The sequence below is a fragment of the Rhagoletis pomonella genome, unplaced genomic scaffold (genome assembly GCF_013731165.1).
Source record: "Rhagoletis pomonella isolate Grant_MI unplaced genomic scaffold, Rhpom_1.0 Rhpom_scaffold_00012, whole genome shotgun sequence".
NCBI classification, from domain to species: domain Eukaryota; kingdom Metazoa; phylum Arthropoda; class Insecta; order Diptera; family Tephritidae; genus Rhagoletis; species Rhagoletis pomonella.
In genome coordinates this window covers 19843252-19850146 of record NW_023458566.1, presented here as the reverse complement: position 1 = coordinate 19850146, position 6895 = coordinate 19843252, and positions in this window count along the sequence as shown.

Sequence of the window (6895 nt, the reverse complement as noted above, 5' to 3'; positions counted from 1 at the left end):
TTAAGTGTCACAAAAGCGCTAACACGCTACAGATTTTGAAATTTAAGGCTGAAAATATTTTATATTTAAGTGTCGCAATGCGGCTGATATTGTCACGGCGAAAAATCGCTTGTTTCGAATTCACTTTTATGTGGGTAGTTTATTTTTACAAATACTGTTTTTTGTTGAGTTTTGTTAAAATTTCTAGTGACTATTTGGTACATATTTTTTGGTGAAGTTTCTACAGGGAGTCATACAAAGTCACAACAAATGGCAGGATAGTAAAATGTTTCGTATTAAAAAAAATATTTAATGTATAAAAAAAGATATATGTCAAATGCCTTTTTATTCGTTTCTGCAGCTGAAAATTTTTCAATCAAATAATTTTCAGGTAAATCCATCAGATTAACTCAGTTATAGTGGGCAGTTAGGCAACCCTCATAAAGTGGTGTCCAAGGTTTTTTTTTTTTGTTATATGGCAAAAAATCATTAATTGACCATAAAAAGGGAGGCGATGTTAGAATTGGTTTCACTGTTCTTATTGCAAAATTAACGAAATATTGCCTATTTTTAACAAACACTTCTACGCAATTGGATTCATGACATTCAAATTAAATTAATTATTAAAAATATCTGTCAACGCCTCGTTTTTTTTTTGATTACATAATAATTCGTGCATCTATTACAGTTATTTAATAGGTAGGCACATACATATGTATGTATATTTAAACAACAAAAATGCACAAAGCATTACACAAATTATTTATTTGCACACTTTAGTGTAAGCTTGAAATAAGTCAACACAATTAAATAATATTAATCAAGTTGTTGCAATAGCAACAATAAAAACGCAACAAATGCAAAGTCACAGATACACATTTGCAACATGCAACAGCCGACCAACAGGGTAATGAAGAAGAGTGCGTGCGGTTGGCGGCACTTTCAGGTTGTGGTTGCACACAAGCTAATAAATGCCTGCTTAAAATGCAAAATATTTTCCTAAATTTATAAATTTTTGCTGCAGTATATAAATTTATGAATCCTTTTTATGCGTGTGATCAATGAGCTGTTTTTGTTTATTGCAGCATTAAATCTATGTGTTTTGGTTAATTAAATTGTATCTAAATAAATTAGGAAGAATTTGTCGAAACAATTTATGTGACTAAAATGCTCACACACACACATATTTGTATATCCATGAAAGCCACAATCATTTGAATTTTAACTTTTAGAGCGTCCGTATGGGAATGCTCCATGAATACATACATAAATACATACATATGACACATCTGTAGCTTTTGTGTTCTACTTATATTTAGTAAATAGTAGCTGTGTTCTAGATACATACATACATATATTGTACTTGTACCACATAAACTTGCTTTGTGGCCTTTTATGCGTACAGTAAGTAATTCATTCATTGCTTTGCTTTATGACTCGCATTTTTATTTGTGTTCGCAAATTTACTGCTCTTTAATAGAGCCTGTTAATTCATGGTTGGTTACTCTTATTGTTGTTGTTGCTGCTGGTGTTTTACGAGTCCTCAACTGCCTCAATGCTAAGCCACAGCTGCCTTGCTCTCATAGCAGACATTTAACTTAGAATCATTGGCTTTTGTCTCCATATATGTACATATTTACGATTGGCTAGGCGCGACATAAACTTAAATCTTATTTCGATTTTCCTGCGGCCTCTCTGCGGACTGACAAGCGCCGTAATCTTGATGAGCTATGAAATGCGGATGACTAGACGCTGTTCGAGATTTTTAATAAGCCAAGCTAAAATAACAGAACAACTAAAATAAGCTTCTGCCGGCAAAATATTTACTTCAAGTACTTCAGTATTTGAGCACTTAAATGCAACAACAATAGAAATGACGAGTCTTTTGTGTTTGAATACAGGCAGAGTCATTTTGAGTATTCACGCCACTCGTATTTTTATTTGGAACTAAATTTTTTTTTCCAAACAGACCAAAAAACAGTTGTAAAGCAGCCTAAAGTGAAGATAAATACATAGCTGACACTTTGATGAGCTCCTTACAAAAATTTTCTGATCCCGATATGAGCAACTTTTTTTCCAAATTAGGCTGTGTTTACTAATTACCTGCCCGAATGGCATTGAAGATTAAAAACACCAATTAGTTTGAGATGAGTGCCGATATCGCATTTTTAGGCATCGGGAACACATCGAGAATTTTATCTCCATACATGCTAAGAAGTGAGCTTAAGAACCTCGATAACGATGTTTAACCGAGGAGTTAGTGATGGGGAGACCGGCCTTAAGATTCATATAAGGAAGAAGGTAAGGTTGAGTGTGTAGAAGGAGAAAGGGATACAAGTAAAGAATAAAATAAAAGTAAAGAAACCTAAAGATAAAGGCGAAAAGGAAAGTAAATTTAAATACATAACATAATGACAAAATTGCGGGTAAATGTGTAGATAAAGATAAAGATCAGGATAAATGTAAAGGAAAAGATTGAGATGTAAAGAAAGATAAAAAATGATAGAGAGAAAGATAGAGAAAGAGAAGTATTAGGATAAAAATAAAGACAAAGAAAAATATAAAACTGAGGAACGAGACATGTTATGTTATATAATGCTACGTTACATTATGTTTTGTTATCTTTTGTTATGTTGTGTTGTGTTATGTTATGTTATGCTAAGTAAATAAGAAGATTTAACTGAACAATTAATATTATTTTATGGTATGTTATGCTATGTTATGCTATGCTATGTTACGCTATGTTATGTTATGTTATGCTAAGTGCTAAGTTCAACTCCCCTCCACTCAACTCACTCCAACTAATGTTATTTCACCTCGAGGTTGGAATGCAACCACTAGAATTAGGAGGAGTTGAGCAGAGTTGAGTTGAGTTCAGATAAAATCAAGTGAATTAAAGTGAAGTGAGTTAAGATAAGTTAAAATTAGTAAGGTTGAGTCGAGCTAAGTTGATATGAGTTGACATGGGTTGAGGTGAGATAAGTTGAGTTGGGGTGAACTTAAAAGAATTGTCTTCAAGGTTATATAAAAATGCACGTTATATAAAATTGGTAGAAATGCAAAAGGCTATGAAGTAGAACAATGGTACTTAATATGGAGTTAATAGATTGGGCGTGTGGCATAGATTCCAGTAAAATCTTTTCTCTAAATTTCGTAGCATAGTGACCAAAAATATAGCAATTTTGGGATAACTTGCTCAACTGTGAATGAAGTTTTTAGAAATAAATAGTTAAAATTTCATTTTTGTCCAGTTAAATTCTTTTTTATTTAATTACAATTAATTCAAACAAGGAGTTTTAAAATCAAACTAAACACCCATATCGCTGCTATCATTCAGTGGCCTTAACTTTTCAGAGCCCACTCAGTTAAATCATTGCCAGCAGCCGCTGGCTTTAACTTCCTTTTTGGCTTTTAAAAGCCATACATCCTTTTTCACATATTTTCAAAACCACATACATACATACCCAATTACATACATATATTTATGTATGTATACTTACTTATATGCACTTATATATGTACATACATACCTACATACATACATATATTCCAGAAATGCACCAACACATGCATGCGCATCGACACGAAAAGGCCATAAAATGGCAACCGTATTCCAGTGGGAAATTGTAATGTATAGTAAAATTATCTGCAAAACAACCTTTTTCACATTCGAAAATGCAGTTTTTTCCCCAGGGCGATGTCCTAAGAAAAGTGCGGCATTCAATTTTGCATTACCTAGTATCGAGAAATTAATGTGTTTTAATATGAAATTTTTGGAAGTTTTTGAACACATTAGAATACTTATTACATATTAAACAGTAATTGGATCCAAAACTCATAAGAAATATCTACATTTGATTATTCATCACGCATGGAATGCATTACTACTTTTCCCACTGGGATATGACTCGTGCGAAAACTTTGCGCTGGAGATCGGCCAGCATGTCGTATGAGTTATCGTTATTTCATTGCATGAATCAGACACGCCAACAACAACTGCCATACACTTACGGTGACCAGATTTCTGTGGACAAAAATCGGGACATTCGGAATGCATCGAATCCGAACATACCATTTTGTTTTTAGAATAAAAAGACATAACATCTTTCAATACAGTTTTATTTAAAACAAAACAAAGAGAAAAAGCTTGAAAAATAATCGCAAAAATGTATACACAAAATACATATATACGATGGCGAGAATGTCAATAGGGAAGAGACATTTAGGCAAGTTTTGGCTACTTTTCTTTGTTTAAAAAAATTTTAATTCTTTTTTGTGAAAATATAGCTTACTATCTAAATAAACTATGTAAGTCAAAATTTCAAAACTTTGAGTTTTAACAAATGCTGATAAAATTTTTAAACATTTTAAACGGATTTTTTAGAATTGGTTTGAGTATGTCCATGCAATTCAAAGGCAAGTTTAAAGTAGCTTGGACTTACTGTTGATTTTTGGCAAATTTGTTGTTCGCGCGTTTTCTTTCATACAAAGTTTGGTCGACAATTTTTTTATGGAGAAAATGAGCAATACCTTCCACAAAAAAAAAAAATTACCGAAAATCAAATGTAAGAAATCAGGATAAAAAGCACAAAATATGATGAAACTTTGTCGAACTTATAATGAAAAAAAAACAAAAAAACGAATAAAATATAACCAAAAATCATAGAAAGTAAGGATACTGGCTATGTTTATGGCTCCCTTATATTCTATGTTCTTTGTGATAACGAATTTGCTGCCACGTTTGTAAGAAAAATTGTTTTTGGGTCAGAGTACAGGGCGACTCTTTTTAAATTAATAAATAAAACACTGAAAATCGCGACATAATCAGTACAAATATGAAAAATCAGGACACTTATACGTCCCGACTTTTAAAAAATATTCAACGGGAACATCTTCTCAAAATCGCTACCGTCCCGCCAAAATCGGTACGAATGGTCACCGTAGCCATACTCGACTAACGACAAGTGCTTCACATGTGTGTGTATATTATTTTAAGTATGTGTGCGAGTGTGTAAGCCAACTTTTAGCGCTTAACTTAATTTTATTAAACACTTTACGAAAGCTGCAACTGTCAAGGGGAGGTGCAGTGAAATTAAGTTATGCATATTTCTGCAGCAGGCTCCATTGACACGGGCAGTTCATAGCCCATAGTTCATTCAGTCTTTGTGAAATCCGTTTTAGACGACGCGTCGTTGAGTAGAGTTGGCAAAGGTCCTTTGCTCACATAAACTTTAACTAACCATGAATTTTAGTGAATGCCACTCATTCGTTTTACTAGCCATAGTTGCCAAATGCCATTGATTTGATTATGGTCAATTTGCCAAAAGTTGCCAACTTTTCCCCCGCGTCCTTCTTGCCTGCCAGCAGCAGCTCACAATCTGGCAACACAATTACTTACTCCACCACAATTTGGCAGCGGTGACAGCAAAAATCACTGCAGTGGTGCTTAAAAACTTTTCGCATTTTAATCTGCTTAGTGACTTCGGTTTATGTCATTCACAAAGAAGAACAACAACAAAAAAAACAACTCAAAACTCACAAACATAATGAAGGAGAGCTGACAGAAGTCAGGTCCGTTTAATGCGCATTCATGCCTCCATTTTGTTCGCACTCACTTTTTGTGTCAGCACTGCTGCTACCTGCTGCTTAGTCACACTTCCTCATTTAACTTTTGCACTAAAAAGCTTGCAAAGTGTCTTAAGTTGCGCCTTCCGCATTTAGCTTGCAATATATGCACGTCGTCCTTTCAGCACACTTTCTTCTTTCTCTTTTTCTGTGTTCAGCACGTTTTTTTTTTGTTGTTTTTCATTTGGCCTCAATTCTTGTTATTGCTCTTGTTGTTGCACAAAATGACTATGTCAACTGCTAGTTTTATAGCCAATTCAACTATGCACCTAAGCGTGCTTATTCATGTACATATGTATGTATGTATCTATGCACATCCGTAGTGGCGCTTGACTTTGACCTTCTCGCACGTCTTTGAGGCGAAACGCCGCCAGCATCTGTGCCTCTTCACCTCCTTTACGCCGCTGGCTTTCACATACCTTTGCTTGTTGGTTTATTTGTATCCGTATGCCAGATTATACCAGCACACAAACACACCCACCAACAAACGACTGTCTTGCTTGTATAGTGAATGCCCCTATTTATGTGATGCATTGCGAATTAAATGGAAATTATGGGCCAACTAAGCTATTCATTCCGAACTCGGTGGGGAGTGGAATGGTGAGTGGCTGCTCATCTGCATCCATCAGCGAACAAATCACACACACACACACACTGTAGTATCTTATGTCATTGTAGTAGCAGTATTGAGCACAGTTCCTTCTCCGTCATTCAGGGCATTCAACGTTTATTAGAGCTTCCGCCGTGTGGCTTATGGAAATGACTAGCAATTCGCTCGCGCGCTCACTCATCCTCCCACACGCTGACTCGCTGATTACTTATAGCAGTACGTAGTTGGCAAACTACGCTATTACCCGCCGCCAGCAGTTTCAGCTGTCTTTGTGTTATATGAACCCTCGTCAAGTTTGGCGTGCGGGTGGCTTTTGGTCTGGGCGGCATGGCATGATGCTGCTGCCACTTTGCTCGCTGATGTGCTATGACCTCCACTTTGGTGTCACTCGTGTCATAATGACATATTTGCCCCAGCGCTGAGGCTGCCACATTCGAGCAATGCTTTCATTTTATACGAATGTGTAGGTATGATGTATGTATATGCCGCGTGTGTGTGTGTGTGTTCGCTTAGAATTCTCTGCCCGAGTTTGCAAACTTTCGCTACGCAATGCACTTAGTTAATCAACCGACGGGGGTGGCAAGCATAGTACGCTAAGGGCTTCAAATGGCTCGCAAGCTTGAAATGTAATTTTCAAAATTTTTGTTCAGTTAGATGAAGAGGAACAGAATTAAATTTGAT